This window comes from Ostrea edulis, chromosome 4 (assembly GCF_947568905.1).
Source record: "Ostrea edulis chromosome 4, xbOstEdul1.1, whole genome shotgun sequence".
Taxonomy (NCBI): Eukaryota; Metazoa; Mollusca; class Bivalvia; order Ostreida; family Ostreidae; genus Ostrea; species Ostrea edulis.
Genome location: NC_079167.1, coordinates 28,876,920 through 28,901,372, shown reverse-complemented (window position 1 = coordinate 28,901,372; position 24,453 = coordinate 28,876,920). Strand labels below are relative to the sequence as shown.

General features: G+C 35.3%; 1 long non-coding RNA gene across 1 annotated transcript; it reads left to right on the top strand.

The window, feature by feature from the left end:
• The first annotated feature begins 155 nt into the window (after positions 1–155).
• Positions 156–3,196, top strand: LOC125679130 (uncharacterized). The gene is made up of 2 exons (XR_007371710.2): positions 156–480; positions 2,799–3,196. It is a non-coding gene; the product is annotated as an uncharacterized LOC125679130 (long non-coding RNA).
• Positions 3,197–24,453: the final 21,257 nt, after the last annotated feature.

Here is a 24,453-nt window from a genome sequence, read left to right as displayed (position 1 = left end):
AGGGAAATTAAATATATCAGAATGAAGTGGAATGGTTAATTAATAAGAAGAATATTGTACATTTTAAGATTTGATTAAACTTCCCGTACCTGTATACAATAGCCGTGTTTCGAGTTACTCCGGAACACAGTGTTTATTCTGTGTTTTGTCACGCCGCGTCAAAAATGTTCCACAGGGTTACTTCCGGTTTATCGTTGTTTACCTTTGTTTACCAACAGTCGACACTTCGTGTATTAGGCCTAGGCTTAATTTTGTCGATCATCATGAAATTGAAATACACATTTAATAGTTTGGGGTGTATGCGGTACATATTTGTTTATGAGCGTTTGATAAGCTACTATTGATCTACGAAATACAACGAAAGACTTCGTCAAGAACAGAAGAAGACGATGTCGTGTAACTCACACAAGGCCCAGCTGTCTAGTAACCGGAGGAGTAAAGGAAACGAACGTATTAGACTCACTGAAACCTGTCAAACAGGTAAAATGAAAATTATTACGACATTTTATATATATAGATGATTAAACAAAACACAATGTGCACTGCTTCATAAAGCAGGCATTAGGTCCAGTACAGTCTAGCCTCTAGGGCCTATGTTAAATAGAATTTACGTTACCAAATCAGGGCCAAAATGGGCATAAACATGTAACATATATAACCAGGTCCATTCCAAAGACTATTTCTACCTACGTAGCTATTAATAGCTACCTAGGTATTTAAAGCTACTTAAAGTAGCTACTTTTACCTACTTTTACATGTTTTTAAAGATATAAATAAATAATAATTAAGGCACATCTTTTAAACAGGTCAGTCGTTTTATGTATCATGTTGTGCATGTGCATGACAAAATTCGGAGTGTAAATTTAAATACTTTACGAGGGTGGAAAATGTAGAGGAAATTGCATGAACAATCGACTCAAAAACTTTTAATGTAAGAGTGCATGAATGTTAACTTTAAAATTGATAAAGATTTGTAAAACATTCTAGACTTCTTATCATGTATCTTTGATCCTAAGTTCCTAGAGAATGGAAGTGGGTGCAGTTATTGATGCAAATTTGAAAGTAATCATTTTTTGTCCAATATTTTTTTGGTATTCATTGTCAGTATAAGTGAATCAAGAAATTTGGTACACACCATGTTGCACCGTTCCTGCGTTTGGCCACGAAATGCAAGTAAAGGAAAATGTAGGTAAAAATAGCTACCTGGAGTAGGTTTAAATACCTAGGTAGCTATAAGTAGCTACATAGGTAGAAAAAGTCTTTGGACTGGACCTGATAATTATTGATATAAAATATAGATAATGACAATACACAGTGAAAAGTAATAGATTAGCTATAATATTATAGGTATTTGAAATGGCTTTATTATTTAAAGCTAGTTTAGATTGAATTAGATTGGGTTTCTGAGTGCAATGGTATAGCCATATGTGAGTGAGGATAAAATTATCTACTTGGGTATAGTCAATATGCTGTCTAATTTGAAAATAATTATTTATCAACTAATACTTGTGTTACAAATTAAGTCTTTGGAGTTTGACTTCTAATGATATACTCATGTAATTGGAAGAATTTTTAGCATGACTATTTATTGTTGTTATCATTTTATTGACTTTTCACAATCCAGTAAGTATTTGTGATTGCTGCTCATATTTATATCACTGAACAAAATATATATCTGATCATGATTAAGGTAATATTATTCCTTTCAGCAACATAATTTCAATTATGTGCTCATAGACTGGTCCAGCACAATCTCTAGTATAATTAGCTATATAAATATGCTAATCAAGCTATATAGCTTTTTAAAGCTAATTGAAATTGCTTGATATAACTATTTCAAATCTTCTATCAAATATATTTTTAAAGCATAAAAATTGAATTTCTAAGTGAAAATATTTCATCCTTGTACTTGAAACAACACACTGTAAACAAAAAAAGCTTCTTAAACTATGTACCTTAGGAAGAATTTTGGTTCAAAATTGTCAAATGTTTAGGATTATTAAGTTGTTACATATTCCACATTGTAATGTCATCATATACTTATCAAAGCTTCGACACACACAAGGTAGTGGACTGTTATCAATACAAAAGAAATTCTCTTTTCATGAAAATTCTTAAAATGACATATGATCTATACCTAGAATAGTGTTGTGGTTAGTTCAAAGTACATGTATATTGTTATGTGTCATTGCACTTAAGAAATTTAATCGAAACTAGCTTAATGAAGCTGTTTGAAATAGCTTTATAAAACTATATAGCTAAATATAGAGATTGTGCTGGGCCTGATAGATATAGCAATACAGAGGAAATCCGTCATATGCATCAAAAGTTTGAAAAAGGTGAATTGACTTAAATATAAATTTATGAACAAAATTGAAAAAAAAAAAAAAGAAATTAGGAAGAATCTTTTTTGTTCATTTTTTAAAAAAACATGTTGGGTAGATTTTGAAGTTGTTTAACTCGGCTTTATACATGATGTCAGATCTCTGAATGCAAGCAAGCTCTCATATGACTATAATGTATAGGGGAAATCAGATATATGTACAATAAATATGGTAAGCTTTATTGATAAAAATCATGAAAACTCATACATTCACAGTTTTAATATGAATTACTTCATGTATTTCCAAATAAGTTAAAAAAATATACATGTATATACAGTGAACAGTATTTTTAACAAATACATGAATTATAATTTCAACTTTTTTTTTTTTTTTTTTTTTTTTTTTTTTACATCTTTGCTTCTCAAATTGACAAAAGTCTATTATCAATATTGTGGCATCCCTCCTCTTTTTCAGGTATATGGGAACAGGATCATTTTCCATGCCTTTCACTTGAGGTCTTCAGTTTCATCATTAATCATCTGAATGTCGGTATGCCAAACTCTCATGATGTCATGCCATTACTGGATATTCCTCAACACTGGTTTATTTTAAGCCACACTACCTATAACATTGCCAAAATATGAGACTGAAAATTTTCAAATACACAAGATTTGAAGCAGCAAAAGAAAAGAATTACATATGTATAACACACAAAAAAGAAGAAATTAATTCTCACCTGGCTGATATGAACTTTTTACTCCTTTTTAGCTCCCTTTCACTGCATACCAGCCAATAACTAGCAGTCATTATATGCAGATCAGCCATTGTTATCAACCTGTGTATATATATGTTGAATAAAATATGAATGAAAATTGTTGTTCTTTGTTATTCTTTTTAAAAAATATATATACTAAATAGTATATTTCCTTACACAGTACTGAATCAAAGGGGTAGGAGAGCAAATATATAATATATAACCTGGCTCATGTTCAGCTGGTTCCATTCTTGTATACAAGTGGTTTGAGTGGAAATGTACATTTCTGATGTACATGCAAAGTACCTTGATTGCACAGGCAATATGCATCACTTGTGTTCGAATTTACTATTAAAGAGTACTCTTTAATAGTAAATTCGACCCCAAGGGATGCATATTGCCTGTGCTTGATTGGTATTAAAAGTTGGAGAAAAGATCAATGTTCTTTGATATAATTCAAAATTTTTCAGTGAATGAACCATCGGTATGGAGCTTGAATAAATGATCATGCAAATTCTAGTAAAGATCCGTAGGGATATATTATCTGGTGTTCTCATATTTTATTTAATTGGCAGATATATATACCCCCCCCCCCCCTCACTCCCTTGTAAAATTGCTTCGTAATGTTTATGAGCCTGAACCATAAGTTCATAATTGAAATTCTCTATTTAATGTCACATGAACACCGTTGTAAAATACATACACTGCTCAGATGTGGATGAGGGTACAAGTATACCTATTCTTAAGATTGACAAGATTTTGCACAGTCTATATTATATTTTTAAGAGTCAGTACAAACCTCTTGGTTTTCCTAAAAGTTAATATAAGCAAACTGGCTAGAACAATGATGTTTCTTTGTTGGTTCAGCTTTCACGGAATGTAATAATCGCACTCAATTTCGGCTGCTCCTGGTTTTCTACACAAATGACGCCATCGTTTCCTCTGCGTGAACGCTTTTCCCGGGTTTGGGAAAAGGTAAACTTTGACATCTTCCCAAGTAAATACATATCCCTTGCTATCCTTTATCTGATTTGCGACAGTTTGTGCCGCAAAATCTATATTTTGTCAAAAACAATTTTGTTACCAGTGTAAACAAAATTAACCGGAAGTACCCCTGTGGAACATTTTGCTCATATCACGTGACCGGCGTGGCTAAATACGAAAAATCCCGGGTGTTCCGGAGGAACTCGAAACACGGCTATTACTGATGCTCGATCGATCGAAGTTATAGATTCAGTACTGTTGTATAGCATGTATGAATAGAAGCAACTAAAATGCAAATCGTCAAATCATTTTGTCTATATATTTTTTTGTGTGTAAACTATAGTTGCATTTGACACCGAGATTTCAAAACACCCTTACAGTAGACTTGGATGGGTCGATGTGGCGATCTATCCACTGCACACTTAAAAAGAAATTGAATTCGGGAGGGGGATTGGGACAGTTTGAGTGGATGAAGACCACCACCCATCACCGCCACCACACACGTGTACACAGTGTAAGGTTTTAAAGATTGGGCAATTTAAGCACAATGTCCTGTTGCTATTGTAGGCTGGATTATTAAATTAAGATATATTTATTGGCACAACACATGTCCAGTTTATTAATTGGCAAAACATATATAATATAGCATTCAGCCCGTCTATCATAATTTAATTTTTCTTTTATCACGCAATTTGATTTGTTGAGCACGCTGAAAAAAAATATTTGTTTATATTGTATAACTGTAACTTGGTATGGGGACACACCTCCTTGACAACCAAGGCCCAAGACGACACTATTTTTCCTTTTCTAATTTTACATTGGACAATGGAACACTGATACGTTGATAGGCCTTCGAACTAGACCTATGAAATAGAAAATCAACGAAATTAAACATGCACAATAAATACTGTATATTGTCTTACCCCCCCCCCCCCCCCCCCCCCCCCAAATAAAAACAACAACAAAAAAACAACAACGCACAGTCTTAAAGTTACATGAAAATAAAAAATGAAAAACTCTTGACATGTACAACGATACCATGTGTGAAATAAAAAAAAAACCACAAAAAAAATACGGTATATCGAGTATTTTCATGTGGTGGTTACTTGATCCGCCTATCGAAGCATAAAATGCGTCATGAATGTCTTACAACAGATGACGTCATGTCTCATCGATAACATGTGGATCGCTATCTATGAAATTTCTTACATAATTTACTGTGTCGGATTTATACTGGCGGTAATGCTGCATGTTATGGTAAGTCATATTGTAGTTTAAATCTATCATTTTGAATTCCTTTTTGCCTGACCAGGTCATGCTAATATTCAGCCGGAAACTTGGATGTACTGTAAATCAAAGAAGGACTCGCTACCAATATACGTAAAGTTAGGTTAAATAAAACATTTATGGCATAATCCTGTTATTAGCACCGCGGTGCTAATAATATTTGACGTTTTTTTACGTAACGTCAGAAGCGTTAAAAGTTATAAATATATCATTATTTGATGATTTCTAATGAAATTTCTGTTTAAAATAAAATCCAGAGAAAATTCCAAATTTTATTTTTTATTCGTATTTGAAATAAATGGTCATCCCATACTAAAAATGGCAAGTTTTGATCTGTGGAATGCGCAAAAACTAATTCGCACCGCGGTGCTAATAACAGGAGTATATATAGAGAGACGACATTCATATCAACACCCCAAAACTAATTCGCACCGCGGTGCTAATAACAGGAGAATATATAGAGAGATGATGTTTTAAAAATCAAGATTATAAGCTCTACGAAGGGAAGTATTCCCGGGAAAAGGGTTTCTTTGGGGGAGTTCATAAAAAAAATTGGGGCTTAGAGATTTTTGGGGGTTATCACTGTAAAAACGGCACGTTTTCATTTGTGGAATGGCCAAAACTAATTCGCACCCCGGTGCTAATAACAGCAGTGGCATAATCTTGTTATTCGCTCCGCGATGAAGTGTAAGATTTATTTTTCCTTTAGTAAGAGTTATTTGCTCTATAAATTTGGTTTATTCCGTTAAATTACTATAGGAATATGCAAATTTCAAACATTTGCATATGGCACAGGTGAAAGAAGTATAAATTAAAACAACCTTGTGGTTGGAGGTGGGGGATATTTTCAGATCTGCTAAACTATCCGCGTAGCGAATAACTTTTTCGTGTGAGCTTCAAATGTATGAAAGCCATATGTAAACACGTAGTAGACGGTCATGCTTTGCGACTCATTCATTAGAATGCCTTCAATCAAAGGTACAGGTAGTGTATAGGACTTCATTTATTCATCGCAATTTAAGTCAAAGCCCCCCCCCCCCCTTTTAATAAAATGCAAATATGCATTACTGTTCATCTTAAAGTAGGGGTCTAGTAGCGTGACGTCATGTCCGGATCAAACTCTGGTATTGGTTCACGTACTATTATTACCAAACGTATTTTTACATTTACCTGGATGTTTTTTAATTTAGAAAATGAATACAATAACACTCAATCACTTATATTTGAGTAGACTATGGCTCCAATCGTCTTTCCATTTTTTGTCATCTAATTCACACATAAAACCAGAGGTACATATTTGTTTAATTGATATACAGGAGTGTTACATGTTAAAATTATCTGTAAATTAAAAAAAATTCATGATATGCGATAATGCACTTGTGGAATTAAATAAAACAATTCTGCACTTGTTATATATTTGTTATCTTGTTATATATTTGTTATCTTCTATTATGTGAAAATCATCTTCAAAATGGCTATTTTGGCCCAAAAATGTAAATATAAATTGAGATGCTGTGAAAATATTATGCTGAGAAAGGGCAAATTTTTTAAATGTATTTTAACAAGCATTCATATATGAACATAATATGCGAGTTTGAATGAAAAATCACAAGTCAAATTTTTAAAATATTCAGATTAGTGGTGTTGCAGTGCCGTATTTTTGACTGCCGAGGGCCTGTATTGAGTTCAATTTTGTACCACCATTATTAAAAAACATGAAACTGTGTTAAAATTTCACTTTTAATTATTTAGTTAAACATATTTATTTCATATTTGAGGAAAAAAATTGCAGCATCATACCTCAAACAAAATTTTATGGACATATTCTAGGACTTCTTCAATGAATTCTGATATTGCCGTTTGACAAATGGGGGTACACGTAATAAAAATACCATAATTTACTCATTATACTGACACCCCCCCCCCCATTTTTTTTGTTTTTATCATACCCTCAAATGAACAATCTAAGTATTTAAACTCAAATTTTTGAGAAATCACAAGTAGGTCCAGGACTAGGGACCTACCTTAATACGTGGTCTTTATTAAGTTGCGACATTAATTCTAAGACAAACATTTATTCTTGTCTATAACGGAATAAAGTACAAATATGCATTGAAGTTCAACTTGAATTTATATTCCGTTATCAAATTAACTGTACAAAAACATTTCTTTTTGTTTATAACGGAGTAAAATGCAAATATGCATTACTGTTCATCTTAATACATGGCATTTATTCAGTTGTAACATTAATTTTAGAAGAAACGTTTCTTCTTGTCTATAACGGAATAAAGTGCAAATATGCATTAAAGTTCAACTTGAATTTATATTCCGTTATCAAATAAACTGTACAGAAACATTTATGTTTGTTTATAACGAAGCAAAATGCAAATATGCAATACTGTTCATCTTAATACATGCGATTTATTCCGTTATCAAATTAATTTGAAGAAAAACATTCCCTCTTGTCTTTAACAGAATAAAGTGAAAATATGCATTAGTGTTCATTTTAATATATGGCATTTATTCCGTTATCAAATCTACTCTACAGAAACATTACTTTACATGGTCTATAACGGAATAAAATACAAATACTCATTACTGCTCATCTAAGTATATGGCATTTATTCCGTTATGAAATTAATTCTAAAGATACTTTTCTTCTTGTCTATAACGGAATAAATGTATCCATAGAAATTAAAATTTGGCTTGCAGGAAAGTACCATTATAAGTTTCATTGAGAATAAGGTAATTTCTAAAAATATAACTAGAGAGTGCATCGGAACAAATGCAAAAAAAAAATGCTTAATTCTCATTGAAACACAATAAATAAAGTTTATTTATATTTACGTCAATAACGTCAACAACGTCAAATATTATTAGCACCGCGGTGCTAATAACAGGATAATGCCACAGTTATTTCGAATGTTGACAGTCTAAAGCTGCGTAGTAACAATTTTGTAAAATAAATAAAGCAAAAATTATTCGATATGATATCAGTACCAGACAAGAATACTTGCGTGAAGCCTGAATATTTTCCGATATCCCAAAGTGAAAGAAGACGCCATGTGCATTTCAGTCAAGTGCTAGGCCTAACAGTTTCGGTAACTGTCGTTTCCTTCAATGATAATGTTTATGATAATAATGTAAAACTACCAAAATTGTTCATAGTTTTTAAGCAACGATGCAATGAAGATGCTTTGTGAACGACTTTAAAAGATGAAAACAACTAGGTATTGAAAATGAACATCTATAGCCTAGTGAAAGGGCAAAACAAGCTGCAACCAAAAACTATTATTGGGTAGAGAATTTCCCTTGCTTTAGAAATAAATACCGAACTAAAATGACCTATACATGACACGAAATAAAAAACGTAGTTTCTTTCTCCATAAGATACTTAATCAGCCATATTATCTGTAAAATTCAAGTTTACCACCACCAGCGCATTATAACCGTAATATTTTTCAGCAATCCGGAATATCGGGGTTTTTTAAAAAAATAAAAATGGTGCTCCTAGCTCGCCTTAAAATATTTTTGCATTTATGGTCAATTGAAAAGGTGTATATTATTAAAAAAAAATACTTTAAATATTTTGGGCGAGATGAAACCAGTATGGCAAAACCTTTACAAAATAACCAGTTTTTGGTGAAAAATGACAAAAATACGGTACCATATCCGGTTCTAGTATGTATACAGCTTTAGTTGTGCTCCTATTTTTAAAATCTAACATGGTTTTTTTAAACCCCGGATTCTGATACATATTATAACACCAATACTCCTATTCAACATTTACTTTCATTTTTATATATTTTAAGGGCCATATTTTGGGGGTTGTGAATCAGGTTCTTTGATTTAATTTGACTATAGTATTGAAAAACGTGTCCTTGGGATTCTCTCATTGGGAAGTACGTTTACTGATCTACTTCCGATGAAAGATATCTGTATGAGATATACACAATTTGGATTTGAAGGGATCTTTGGGATCTGGATTCCACGCATTTCTCGCGTCGAGATTTGATGTAAAACCTGAATATGATATCAATTTCAATGCCATTTTTAAATTGATGTAACTGCACCATAGTATTGGTTTTTACAGACATGGAAATAAATTGGTAAAACCATTGAATATTGCTTGAAGCTTCATACCATCCCAGATAAATTTTCACAACGTCCTACAAATGACTTTTTCTCTTTTGATATGGTGTTATTCCTTTTGATACGTTAATTTTAGTTGTTATTAGTAATTCTGAAACGTCAGTTTGCATATAATGTGTAACATCAATGCGCTGAATTCGATTGTGGATTATTCCTATTCGAAGATTAAGCGATGTAACGGAGAGAATTTAGACAATAAAATATCGCACGTCATTGTGGCCTTGGTTTGAGTATTATGTAACAGTAATTTATTGATTTATTCTTTTGATTTAATTATCGAAGTGCACAGACTAATAGAGGTGTCCTTCATTTTATTGTTCATACATTCACCTTTTATATTTCGCTTTCTCATGATAGCCATGTAATCATCTTCATCTTGCATAAATAATGCTATTATACAATATTAAGTTTGTCATCAGTACAATCAGCAATAATACCAAACAATAATTCTTATTCATGTTGAACTTCCTACAATACGAAAACATTTACCCATTTCGCCATTTATAGGTAAAAATTGTGACATATCACCTACTGCTGATGAATAGGGGTGTCAGGTCCATGTACACAATCACAGAATAGGGGTTATAGGTCAATGTACACAATCACAGAATAGGGGTTATAGGTCAATGTACACAATCACAACATAGGGGTGTCAAGTCCATGTACATAATCACAGAATAGGGGTAACAGGTCAATGTACATAATCACAGAATAGGGGTTATAGGTTAATGTACATAATCATAGAATAGGGGTTATAGGTCAATGTACACAATCACAGAATATGGGTTATTTAGGTACAACTGTAAGTGTGACGAATGTGTGTACTAAGCACTGAAAATTAATGAAGGTAAGCTGATATATTCTAACAAATATACTGTATATTTCGCGATACCTTATTTTCGCGTGAATATAATGATGTATTCACAAGACACAGTTTTCGCGATTCATTATCTTTTGCTTAAGTCTTCTATGTGTAAGAGTTTATTCGAGAGAGCTCTATTTTCGTTAATGGCTTCGTGATATTATGCGAAAATAATGTTCTCACGAGGAAAATGGTGTTTACAGAATGTGTTTATAGATATACAAGATGTATTGTATTGTTAGATCGGCATTCGCTTTCATTATCACGATAAAAATACAAAAGTTGAACTCTATGCGGCATGTACATGTATTATCAGTTAATTCACAATTGTTAAATTTGGACATTTTACATATGTGATGCTAGAGTCGTGTGTTTTTCAGCCTGATAAATATCTCTAGATAGAATATACGCTTTTTATAAGAGGTTGGATTTTTCAGGGAACTTGTTAATAACGATTTTCTGCTGAGTATTGATTGTTGCAGCAGAGTTTATAAACGTGAGATATTTTAATTCAAAAGGGTAATCAAACCCAGACTAGTTATTAGATCTATTTATAACTGTCACGTGATATTACTGCACTGCAAAGGATTGTTATTTCTACATAAAGCATGCACGTTTCAGTAGCAAACGCCTCGATAGTTTATGTGGATGTGTTTAGTTACTGAAATTACATTGCTGTGTTAACACACTCGTGTAAAATTTATGTAAATCTTTCTGTTCTGTCATCTAATTTTTTTCATAACATCTTGACAAGATTGTAGAGTACTTAAAATCTGTCGAGTGTGTTTACCAAGTTGTCCGAACTATACCGTATCAAACAAAATATGTCTTGCAAATGAAATGTTAGACACAGCCAAAATTAATTAACAAAGCTAGTAATTCGATACAATCAGATATTTTCTGAGACATCAAGAATGAAGCTTTTTGATTAAATATCGAGCGACCCCTTTTGTAAGCTGTTTAGAGTTATGATATTTCGTCAAAATAGAATTAAGGTCAAGATATTTATACGAAAATCAATGTCCTTCATTTTCTATTTTATTTTTTTTAAAATGAGAAGATACTACAAATTAAAATTGTTCTGTCAGAATTGCGATTTTGCGTTATAAAGATGAAAATATACTACAACTCTGCATAACATGGTTTTATGTTTAGGCTCGCTGAATCAAATCTCTCTGTCTGTCTCTCTCAGCCTCTGTGTGTTTGTATGTGTGTAAAGCAGGGAATCAATAATGTGAAATATAGATATCTTGTACCATTACGTGGACAGTTTGACTATTGTTATGCATTTATTGAACATAAGACGTGTTGTAACATGATTTCATTTATAATGATATTTTCATTTAAGGGGAAATCTGTAATAGCTAATATACATATAATGTACCGATGGAAAAGACTGCAATGACCCCGTGCGGTCAAACTAAATTTGTATTATAGGCCTGCACTCATTTCACCAGGACAGAGAAATAATTAGTCATTCAGGAGGTAATGGAGATACATTTCATGCTCCTTCCAAAGCCGACGCACACTGAGAAAATATGAATGAAAATATAAAAATCAGCAATATTTGTATATTCATTTCAAATATCATTACCTAGCTGAGTAGGTTAGCATATCGACTCGCGAGTTCAAGTCCAACAGGGGTTTTCATTTTTTTTTTTTCCAGAATGTTTTCTACTAAAACTGCATTTTCCGACTAAATGAAATAGATTTGAAAGTTTTCAAGTTCGATATATATCCTCCACTTTTTATCCGTATCAAATTTCCCTGGTGTAGCATTCCTCCTTAACCGTATGCTTGCACCAGTTCCCCACTGTGGTAAACGGATATTTACGACACTGGGAAACAAGCGGAAGGATGTAAGTTAGGTACATGTATTCCCAAGGACTATGGAGTTTTTTATCGCCGGACAGTGGAGTATCGGACAGCATATAATATTATAGACTTGCTCAAGTCTCTATGTTTAATAATCATTGCTCTCTTTAATACTTTTTAATAATGCCAAACATAGAGACATACCGACCAGAATACGGTCGGTAAAGGGGTCATATTACAACACTGCAGTGTGATGCTGCAGAATCGCTGATAAGTTGACAGGTGATGTATTTCCAAAATTTTACAAAGTTGAACAATTAAACACAGATATCTAATATTCTAAAGCCATATCATAAGGATCAAATCAGTTGTCTATAAGTGACTTAAAATTTAACCAGAAACTGTAATCTCATAGATGCTCCATGTCCATAGGATTGCAACATACCTCCTATTGTTCACTTGTAGTTTGTCTTAAGTTTCAAAACACGTTCATTCATCTTATTGACTTCTCCTGCACACTTAAGGCAAACTTTATCAGTATAAGTGTCTGGATTTATGTCAATGTGCAAGTAATATCTTTCAATTAGCACAAAATATTCTGTCTTTGACGATCCTTGGAATAACTTTGCTCGTGCATTTTGACAGCCAACTCGTGCCAATATTCACCCATATAAGTTCAATAACCCTATAATACTGCATCAGTAAACTTAAAAAGTCCTTCAAATGATAAAAACAATAATCACTATAATAATTTTGGCTCCACCATGAAACCAAAGCCTTACCATCTAGAATAATTAAATTTACAATTTTGGTAGAGGCCTTCCTGCTCTATATCATTAAGCATTTAGTCTTTCTTAAAAGATATTCGGTTATATAGAAGATTTTGAGAAAATTGGTCTACTTTTGGCAGTTTTTGCCCCGCCCTAAGGCCCCAGGGGTGCAGGGGTCCTGAAATTTACAATTTATGTCCCCCTTGTCCTGAAGATTGATTGATGTTTTACGTCATGTCCCGAAGATGCTTCATACCAAATTTGAAAGGAATTGGAACAGTAGTTATGAAGAAGTTAAAACAGTTCTATTTTTCACACATTTAATAACTGACCATTTTGGCCCCACCCTGATACCAAAACCCATATCCCCTGAGATCATCAAATTTACATTTAGTTACAATTTAGTATCAATAGCACAAAAGATGTTATCTAAGCGTTTTACACATAAACACTATAATATTATATCACGTTTGGCCCTTCCCTGGGGTCAGAAACTATATCCCGGGGATGATGAAATTTACAGATTTGGTAGAGTCCCTCCTGACCTATATCACAATGCATTTAGTTTTTCTTGCACATGTGTGGTGTTCGAGAGAAGATATTTGAAAATTGGTCAATTCTTGCCCTGCCCTAAGGCCCCAGAAGTATAGGAGTCCTGAAAATTACAATTCATGTCCCCCATGTCCCAAGGATGCTTCATAGAATTGGAATGGTAATTATCAAGAATTGTTAACGCACAATGGACGCAGACCAGTTGCAATAGGTCACCCGAGTTTACTAAGGTGACCTAATAAAACTGAAAAGTTTTCACAGTGTAGAAACTGCCATGTGAATTGACCATATGGAAACACTAGGAATGCAACAGCTAAACCAAAACATTTTGATTTGGGGAAAGGTCATAAAATACCCTAAAGAGGGATACACGATGACATATTTAATTAGGAGCCTGATAAGCCCTGTGCAGGGTTTACAAGTCTCTATGTTTGGTGACGTTTAATGATATTTAGACTTCTGAAGCACAGAAAAATTTTAACGAAATGATAAAGCAATAAAATTAAACAACATAGAGACGTGAACAAGTCTAATAATATTAGTACAATATGATGTGATCGCACATCACAATGTAGGTAGGGGAGTTCATCTAATCTATGTCCTGTCGAATGAATGAGAACGACGGTTTAAACAATGTTTACTGGACCTCACGAAAAAGTTAAGAGCATAGTCGTGGTTCGGCCAGAAGATGATGAGATACATATACCGGTAGCATCATTATCAAAGAATTCGCATCGCATTAATTAAAATTAGGGTCATTCAAACTGATAAAGTATTGTCGTCAAATCAAATGATTATAAGACATTAAGAAGTTCTCGATAAAGTCATTCAAAGCTTTAGAAGAGGGTCTTTTCCTTGTGTACTAGTATCCAAAGGTAGGATTTAAAAGAAGTGATTTGTTTTATCTGGGGGCATGGTTTATCTTTTTTATACGTTCGTCTTTAGACGGAACGTATTATGATACAGCGATGTCTGTACGTCCGTCCGTCCGACCGGGGTTTTCTGTTTCTAATTTCAGTTCTCTGTCACATACGAGGGCTGTTCGATATGTAATGTGTAATTACCACAGCGCGATAACGCTTGGCACGATTTCGTAGATGATGATACTTTTGAATAGCTCTATTCAATACCTTTCCAACGGTATAAATACGAGCGTTCAGCTCCACATAGTTTTAAACTTTTAAAAGGTCATTTCAAAAGAGCCAGTCGTTGACCACTGTTGTAAAAATGGTTGGGAAACGGGTTGAGAATATTGAAGACATTAGAGATTATATAAAAGATCGCACAAAACTCGGTCATTCCTTAATGCAGATTTTTACTGAATTGGGGAAAATTTATGGGTCTGATAAGACCCATCTGATGAGACAGTTCATAGGATGGAGAAAGAAATTCCTGACTGACACAGAGTTCGTCAAAGATGCAGCAAAATCTGGCCGACCTGTGACTGTAACAGGCAAGGCAAATGTCTCAAAAGTCAGGGAAATAATTGATAAACGCGATTCGTTATATTGCCAAAGCTGTTGGCATATCGCTACCGCTGGTGCATTTCATTTTGAAAGTACGAAATATTTCTGCCAGATGGATACCGCATATATTGAGAGATGACCAAAAACGGGTATGAGTACAAACCGCTAAGCAATTGCTCAAAATGTTTCCCAAATTCAATCAAAGACAATTTGCAAACATTGTTACTGGTGACGAAACATGGGTTCACTATTTCGAACCAGTACGAAAAATTGGAAACAAAATATGGCTAACTAAACACCGTAGAAGGCCTGTAGTTGCCAAAAGAAACATAAGCACAAAGAAGGTTTATTGCATATTCTTCTTATGTGATGGTATAGCCGTTCAAATTCCGGTACCGAGGGGCAAAAGTGTTACAGGTCGGTATTACCAAGATGTTGTGCTAAAAAAAGAAACAAACACGGACCCCTGGATAGGTGGGATCAGGTGTCTAGGAGGAGTAAGCATCCCCTGTCGACCGGTCACACCCGCCGTGAGCCCTATATCCTAATCAGGTAAACGGAGTTACCCGTAGTCAAAATCAGTGTGCCAAGAACGACCTAACAATCGGTATGAAACACGTAAGACAGCATTTGATTGTATCCTTAATCCTGATGTCCAAACTTTGGTGGCATAAGAGATGGCATGTAGAGGTATTCCCTTGGTAGTAATTCTACAGACAATGGAAATCTACAGACAATGGAAATCAATAAGAAGATTTCGACATTAAATTAGGTTTCCTTTTTCATATGTTCACGTTTGTTTCACGACGACCACTATTTTTATTATCAATGTTTTGTTCGTTTTCTGTCTTAGGAGTCCTCTCCAACATCTATGCATGCAGTGGATTAAGTAAGTCTGGGAGAGTTGCCTGTATATTTCTGTGAGAAACAGCTACATTCCTAGAAACGTTCTATCACTCCAAGCTCTCCGCATTCACTCGTCCTTCCTTCATAGTTTATCCCACGTTCTCCTTTACACGTAGTACGTTCAGATATTGTTCAATGACTGTTCAGTATCGTTCACTTTACCTCCACACCCCTTCATAGTTCGCTCAGTGGCCATATTTGTTTGCTACGTATTCGCACACAATTTGCACCATGTTCGTTCACCGTTTGCTCCGTGTACATTCACCGTTTGTTCCGTGTACATTCACCGTTTGCTCCGTGTTTGTTCACCGTTTGTGTGCAAGGTGAATATAACGAACAGTGATCAATCTCATAACTCCTATAGGCAATACAAAATAGAGAGTTGGGCAAACACGGACCCCTGGACACACCAGAGGTGGGATCATGTGCCTAGGAGGAGTAAGCATCCCCTGCTGACCGGTCACACCCGCCGTGAGCCCTATATCCTGTTCAGGTAAACGGAGTTATCCGCAGTCAAAATCAGACGTCTAATGTCTTAGGATCACAACCCCCTGACACACATTAAGACTGTCGTCATGGTGGTCGATAAAAAGCAGGCTTATTACTAGTCGCCAGGACGACACAGATACTTCAAAACCAGACACTGATCCATTTTGTATTGCTTGTAGGAGTTATGAGATTGATCACTGTTCGTTATCTTCACCTTACAGTATGGCTATATCACCGCCTCGGCTTTACACCCTGGGCAATCTGCGTTTTCGCACTTTCGTTCACTCTCTAAATCTAAACTACGTATCTGAAGTAAAGGGGGATACGAAACAAATTAATGAATTGGGAAGTTTCCTATCATGAAAAAGATTAAGCACCTAAATTTTGGTACAATATTTTATAGTCACACACACATGGGGTTCTTAAATAGAAAAGTAGCATAAAAGAATTCAAATTCATTGGACGGTTTTACAGTGTTGGAATTTATAACGTTCATTGATTCCTCTGCGTTCGCTTTCCATTGATATTTCGTCCAATGTTTACTCTCATTATGTGTGATTTATTCAATGATCAGGGTCACGTTCAGGCAATTTGATACATACATTTTTTTTCTATGAATACGTGATCTTATTGTTTTGTTTTAGTTCTTTTGAGCTGATGGTGCAAGTGTGATTTTTTTCCTTTAAAATTCACCCGTCTTTTGTAGACGTTGTAAAGTTGAAGGTAGATTGGCCATTGTTGTCGTGTTAAACACATAATGCTGACATGTTGGAAGGGGTTGGGAGCTACATGTAGACAATAATGTAGACGAAATCAAGGCAGTTTGACTTCAGTCGGATCTTAATTGCTGCACTCTGTGTGTAGTGTAAAATATCCGAAACAATTCAAACTGACAAGCTTTTTATCAACCTGAAGAAATGCATTAAAGCTGTTATAAGTAGAAATGATTTGTTTGACAGTACAAGTGCGGGGAGTGGTAAATTACTCAAAGATGAAAGTTTTACTGTTGTAAGAACGAAGACAAAATTATATTACACTCGCGATAGCCCCACTGGAACTAGTAAGCCCGAAGCTATATAGGAAACATGGATACTCTAAAAGGTGTCAATAAATATTTTTACTGGTCTTCATGAAACAATCTGCAGGTTTTCGTCACGATCGTTTATATTGTGCATGTATTAGCTTACACATTGTCGTACCGTCATATCTTAGACTCGTTTTGATTTGAAGCGGATATTTCTCCCCGAATCTATTAAAATTCAATTTACTGCAAACAGAGATCTGCCAGGGCTGGAAAACGAGGTTAAAGGATCAGACCTTTGTTTCAGTCATTTAGAAAATATTGTTCCGTTATTATAAGTACTCATGGGAACCGCATGGTTACACTGTACATATATTACTTAAAGTAAAATAAATATGTCATTAACTTCATATAGTATACATTCAAAGTTCAAAAACGAATTTCCGGAATCAGGGTGGGAAGGAGAAAACGTCTTATCAGCCAGTCTGTTCTGCCTATCTGTAAAAAAAACCACAGTCTGGGCTTACGAGAGAATCTTCACAAATGAAGCACTAATACTGTGTTGTGGATCGGTCAAAATTAACGAGCTACATCATAATGAAAGGTGAATACAACGAACAGTGAGCAATCTCATAACTCCTATAAGTAATACAAAATAGAGAGTTGACCAAACACGGACCCCTGAATATACCAGAAGTTTACATTGAATTTCTTATCTATATGTGTCATCAAACCGGTTCCGCTGACTCATCCGTGATCTCATGTCATCCGGTTCCGCTGACTAATCCGCGATACTTGTGCCGATGGAAAATTTCCCTAAGAAACTAACTAAATCGTTATTTACGATTCTAATTACAAAGCATAGTTCGTTTAAGTTTGCCCACCTTTATGGTTAAGATAAAAGGTAAATGAAAGATAATCGACCATTCTATTAGAAGCCACATTAAATGAATTCCTATAAAATTTTCCAATGTGATCTCAAATAATAACAATGCTTCCTTTCACTTCAACAGCTACAAACACAAAGTCACTGAAGACTTGAATGATTATTTCATTGCTTGCTGCTGCTGATGATGATGGATAAATATACCGTACATCTTCAGATAAACTAAAATGACTGATTTAATACTGATGAGACAATATGAACAAGAGATACCTGTGATAGAAAAACTATCCTAATTTCAAAATATAAATTACATTACAAGAACACGCAGAAGTTGGTCCCTTCATGTCATAGCAACACATAACTCATATTACCTTACAATAATATTTCAATATGAGCAGTCTCTTTTGCCAAATCCCCTGGGATCCAGGCGTCTGATCCCGTGGGGATCCGGGTTAGAATAGATCCTCAGTACCCCTTGGTTGTCACAAGAGACGACTAAATGGGGAGGTTCTTCGGATGAGACCGCAAAAACCGAGGCCCCGTTTCATAGCAAGTGTGGCACGATAAAGATTCCTCCCTGCTTAAAGGCCGTAAGCGCCGAGCATAGGCCTAAATTTTGCAGCCATTCACCGGCGATGGTGACGTCTCTAAATGAGTGAAAAATTCTCGAGCGGAACATTAAACAATATACAGTCAATCTTTTGCCAAATGCATGGCACCGGTCGCGGTAGCTGATTGGTAGAGCTTTCGCTTCGTAACCGCGAGATTGTGTCCCACTCGCGCCTTGACCGCGTCAAATCTAAGGCGTAAACATAGGTAGTGATTTACCCGTGTGAGACAGCCATGTGAGATTTTTCTGTCTCGCACTGCTGCGACGTCATTTGATTGTGACGTCATATATTTTCTACTTCAAACTTCCACCAGAGTTCCTTTGCTTACAAACCAAACTCCAATCGTAACTACTCGGCTATTTCCGTAACCGCAAATGAACCTCGTATGTTGATCGACGCCATCAGAGTTGGTTGCTACGTATACATAAACGTAACTATGACGTCACAGTCGTACGTTGCACTTTCAAACGTGAGCTTTCAAATGCATCTAAGATATTATACACATCTAAGGTATTGTACCACTATCAATTTCCACTTACATGTTTATGTATTAGAGTGAATAAGACTTTAATGATACCAAATCTGAAGTGAAAATATAAATAACACATTATTCATGGATTCGGTTCTGGCCTTTTAACCTCATCCACGGGCGCGCTTCCGGCGAAGAAATGCATCGATTTGATGCAATTCTTGCGCCGATCCACGTCCGAGTCTTCTTTCCGGTTACGGAAAAGAACGAGCGCGTGATCCGATTGACCAAACTCTTCCAGTTTGGCATTATGGGATAGCGATTTCTTAGCCGCGTATACTGTGTGACTCACTGTAGAATGACGTAAAACATAACCTCAAACGTAAACAACTTTCAAAACAACGTAAACATCAAATTCATTAATTTGAACAGTCTCCCTACTTTTTATTGATCTTTGGATCATTTTATGTTTAAAATAAAATCCATACTTTTATATTAATTCTCTTAGTGTCAATATCTTCAAACTTTTAACTACGAACTACTTCTTTAGTGTTATTTGCCTGCGTAATAATCGCGGACTCACAGTATACAAATCTGTATATTGTACTGCGTCACATAGGAGAGGTCTATTCGTAGGTGACGTAAATAAGGCCTCGACGGGGAGTTTGTGATTTACATTACACAGTAAAGTAAAATATTTTGTATTGTTTTCTTTAAATTTCACTTTGGTATAGCTTTCTGGTGGACAACCTTGGACTTTTTTTTTAGCTTACACTTACAGTGTTAACCATTTTCGGGTATGCTCTTTCTGTCTGTGTAATTAGTTTTTGCATTTAAGTTCAAATGAGGATTTTCATCATTTAGAATTTTCGCAAAGCCCCTGAATTTATGCACTAAACTGTGGGTAAAATGTGAGAAAAATAATCTTTCATTATTTACTCGTATGGGATAGGAAAATTCCACCTCTGGAACAAGAACCAAGCCTCGTCTTAGACTGCGAATTTTGTCCCCTCGGTGGAATTTCCCTATCCTACACTCGTACTAATGAAGGGTTCTATTATTCTTTTGAATGATACCTAAAAATTGAAGCACCATGTCACGACTGGAATCTGGCCCTGAGCAGTATGTCTCCATTTGTGGTATATCGCCAAGAACTGGTCAGCTCAATGTTTTCGAAGGAACGTAAAACAAAACTGATAAACAAACTGTACGAGTTTCGTGTGTACCATTAAGGTGACAGAGTACATGAAAAGGGCAGAAACAACGAACAGTAATCAATCTCTTTATAAAGAATACAATACTGAAAGCAGGACAAACACAATCCTTCGGAAACAGAAGACGTGGGATGGCATTCGCAGGAGTAACCACCCTGCTGACACACCCACCATGAGCTCTTTATCTTCATTAAGTAAACGGAGTAGGAGTAATCTGTAGTTAAAATCAGCTACGTAACACATCCTTAAGAATTAGTATAAACACGTCAGACAGTATTCGATCTAATAACAGTAATAATTTTATTATAACAACCATAGAATTAGTAAATCATTGACTTTAAAGGAGACAGCTGAAACACGTGTAACATCATCTTATTTGTCAGTAGCCGGTCTTGATATAAAAATTGATGGTATGCAGAACAAGCTATCGCGTATCGAATGAGTTGAGGGACATAAAGACATAAGATGATAATGGAACAATGCTGCACAAGTATGGGAATTTGACAAGGAAGAAGCTTGGCGCGTATGGCCTTTGAGCAGGGAGGGATCTTTATCGTGACACGGGATTCGGTTTTAGCGGTCTCATCCGAAGGACAGTCCCGTTTAGTTGCTTCTTACGACAAGCAAGGGGGTACTGAAGACCTATTCTAACCCGAATCCACACGAGATAAACATAATTTGGAGGGAAAAAAAACGTTATTAAATACACAAAATATATACTTCTGTCATTTTCCAACCTAATTTTGAGAATAATGGGACGTACTCTATAAAAAGAAAAGACAACGAATAGTAATGTAATAGTCAAAAGTATATATTTCATTTCTGGCAACTAATGCCAACAGAATACTAACTAATGCAGCGGTAAAAGATATGTGCAACTAAAATGCAATTAGCTGTCCCGCTGAGTTATCGGCTTGTATTACGGGCTGTTCCATTTCTTTCGTTCAATATGTTTTCTCTGCAGGGAAATTCTCCTGTCACGTAAGAAGTCTGTTTTATTATTCCACTATTACAGCTGACCTTTAGAATTTAGAGCATGTCTGTACCAAAACACGATTAGATATGTCTGCCATTATACAATAACAAACAAATAGTTGTCAGCAATGTCTATTTAAATTTTCATTTATTATTTGAAATCCAGTAGTTTTTCTTCTCCATATACAAATAAACAATACACATACAATAAAAATTAAATAAGAGTTGTTATGATATACAATTATAGAATGGGTATGAAGATATTTGGTCTGGTCCCCGAGACTAGAAACCTACTTCCCGAAGCGGCGACACCGCCTGGGGAAATAGCTTTTCTGTCGAGGGGACATAAATTTGATATTTCCCTCGTATCAATTATGTAGCTGTTTTATCATACCGAAACAATTTTGTCCATAATCTGATGTAGGTCTCGCTCGGTGAGTATCCCTAGCGTCCGTTCCACCAGAATTCCAGTTAATATATTCTGACATCTGCTAGTAGCATTACAATGTACGTCACAGATCTTACGATTCTTGGAAGTCTCCGCCTACTAAACATTTTGATTGGTTATAGCTATTTATGAATATTAATTGGGGAGTAGTCCCAAGGAGTAGCATTAATTTTGCTGGGAGTAATCATTTGCCCGTAAGTACAATGCAATACAAATTGTTAATATCTACATATCACTTGTTATTCGCCCATCTTTAGACGTACGTATTGTGGTACAGCGATGTTTGCACGTCCGTCCGTATGTTTGGGGTTTTCTGTTTCTATTTTCATTCCTTTGTTCCATATCAAGCAGCAACTTGCTATATAGTTTTTTGTGCCTGACTCTAGATTATTTTGCAATTGTGATGAAAGGTGAAGATAACGAACAGTGATAAATCTCATAATTCCTATAAGCAATACAATATAGATAGTTGGGCAAACACGGACCCCTGGACACACCAGAGGTGGGATCAGTTGCATAGGAGGAGTAAGCATCCCCTGCCGACCGGTCACACTCGCCGTGAACCCTATATCTTGATCAGGTAAACGGAGTTATCCGTAGTCAAAATCAGTGTGCCAAGAACAGTCTAACAATCGGTATGAAACACGTCAGACAGCATTTGACCCAATGATACATGTAGGTTGTATTGGCGAACTAGATCGTTATAACGACCATAGAATTTGCAAAATGCTTACTTCAATCGAGACTGTTGAAATCTCTGTGCCATAAACTTGTTTGTGATCCATTTCGACATCTCTTCCAGGAGTTTTGTCTCTTTATTTGAAAACCAATGTTATATAAAGGGTACAATCATCACTTGTCCGTCTAACTCCTCCCATGTTATATAACGGGTACAATCATCACTTGTCCGTCTAACTCCTCCCATGTTATATAACGGGTACAATCATCACTTGTCCGTCTAACTCCGCCCACCGTTTTCAGATGAGGACCTTCTTACTTTATAGTGTTCCTATAGGTTTTGAAGGATCTTTATTTTATTGAATTTTTGAGAACATTGCACGCTGTTGAACTTAGTCAGTTTTGAGGAAATATTATATAGAGAGTTCATATGATTTGTCCGTGTAAAGGTGAAGATAACGAACAATGATCAATGTCATTGCTCTTACAAGGAATACCAAAATAGACACTTGGGCAAACACGGACCCCTGGATATTCAAGAGGTGGGATCAACTGCTTCTGAGGAATAAGCATTCCATGTGAACGGGTCACACCCGCCGTGAGTCGTATATCTTGATCGGATAAACAGTTATCCATAGTCAAAATCAGTGTGCTAAGAACGGCGTAACAATCGGTATGAAACACGTCAGAGAGCATTTCACCCAATGATAAATTGTATTGGCAAACTAAATCGTTATAACGACCATAGAATTTGTGAAATGCTGATTTTTAAGCGAGACTGTTAAAACCCTTATAACTTCAACTTGGCCTTTTTCGGTTTAAAAACTGCTCATACACAGAAGAAGCACTTGCGTATCGAATCAGTTGAGAGATATAAACACCCTCTGCAAGTGATAATGGAGTATTGCTACATAAAATTGGGAAGTGGACGTCAGAGAAGTTGAAATCGTCCCGTTTGTCATTAAGTTGGGTTGTTAGTTTGCCGATAATAACTATTTTCAATAAAATGTCTAAGTACGAAGCAGATGTGGAGGACTCTGTGGTGCCTTTTTTCGAGTTCACAGGGATATATCGAATCGACATATGAATGAAAATGATTATTGTTGAGATTTAAAACGCCGTCGATATGTCTAAATGTCGAGTTGAAGAGATTTTTTCTTCTCATATAAAAGGTTTTGAATAAATTCTTTCATAAGAATAAATAAAAAGTCAGGTAAAAAAGGAGCAAAATCCGTGTCCATGGGAATTTCAACAAACTGTTGGAAGACCTGATCACCAAAGACTACAAAGATATTGTCAGTGAGGAACTCCAGCATATTTTTTTATTTCAACTTCAGAGTACTTGTGCGTGGAATCAGAGTGGTGTTTAACAAAGTAATTATCTGGATGACTGATCACTAGATACACCGTATTAATATTTCCTTTTTCCATTTTTGTTGAAGAAGCAACTTTCTATGATGTCAAATATTCTGATCGTTAATTCATCGCGAGGAATGGTCATGTAAAGTGTTGAAAAATCGTACGTTTTGATGTTACTGATTGAGAAAAGTTTTGCGATTTCACACTAACTAAACGTTCTTTAAATTTTTGTTAGAATCCACATTTGATTTACATAACATCTGACATATGGTGTGGCACAGTATGTTTGGAAATTCTCCTTCACAGCTGTTAATATTAGCGAGAGGAGCCATGGTGGGGGCTTGGTAGAACATTTACGGGATTCAGCAATGTACCTTTGTAGGGGTTTCAGTGAAGTTTAGGACTCCAGTAAAGGTGCGGTAACTCACATG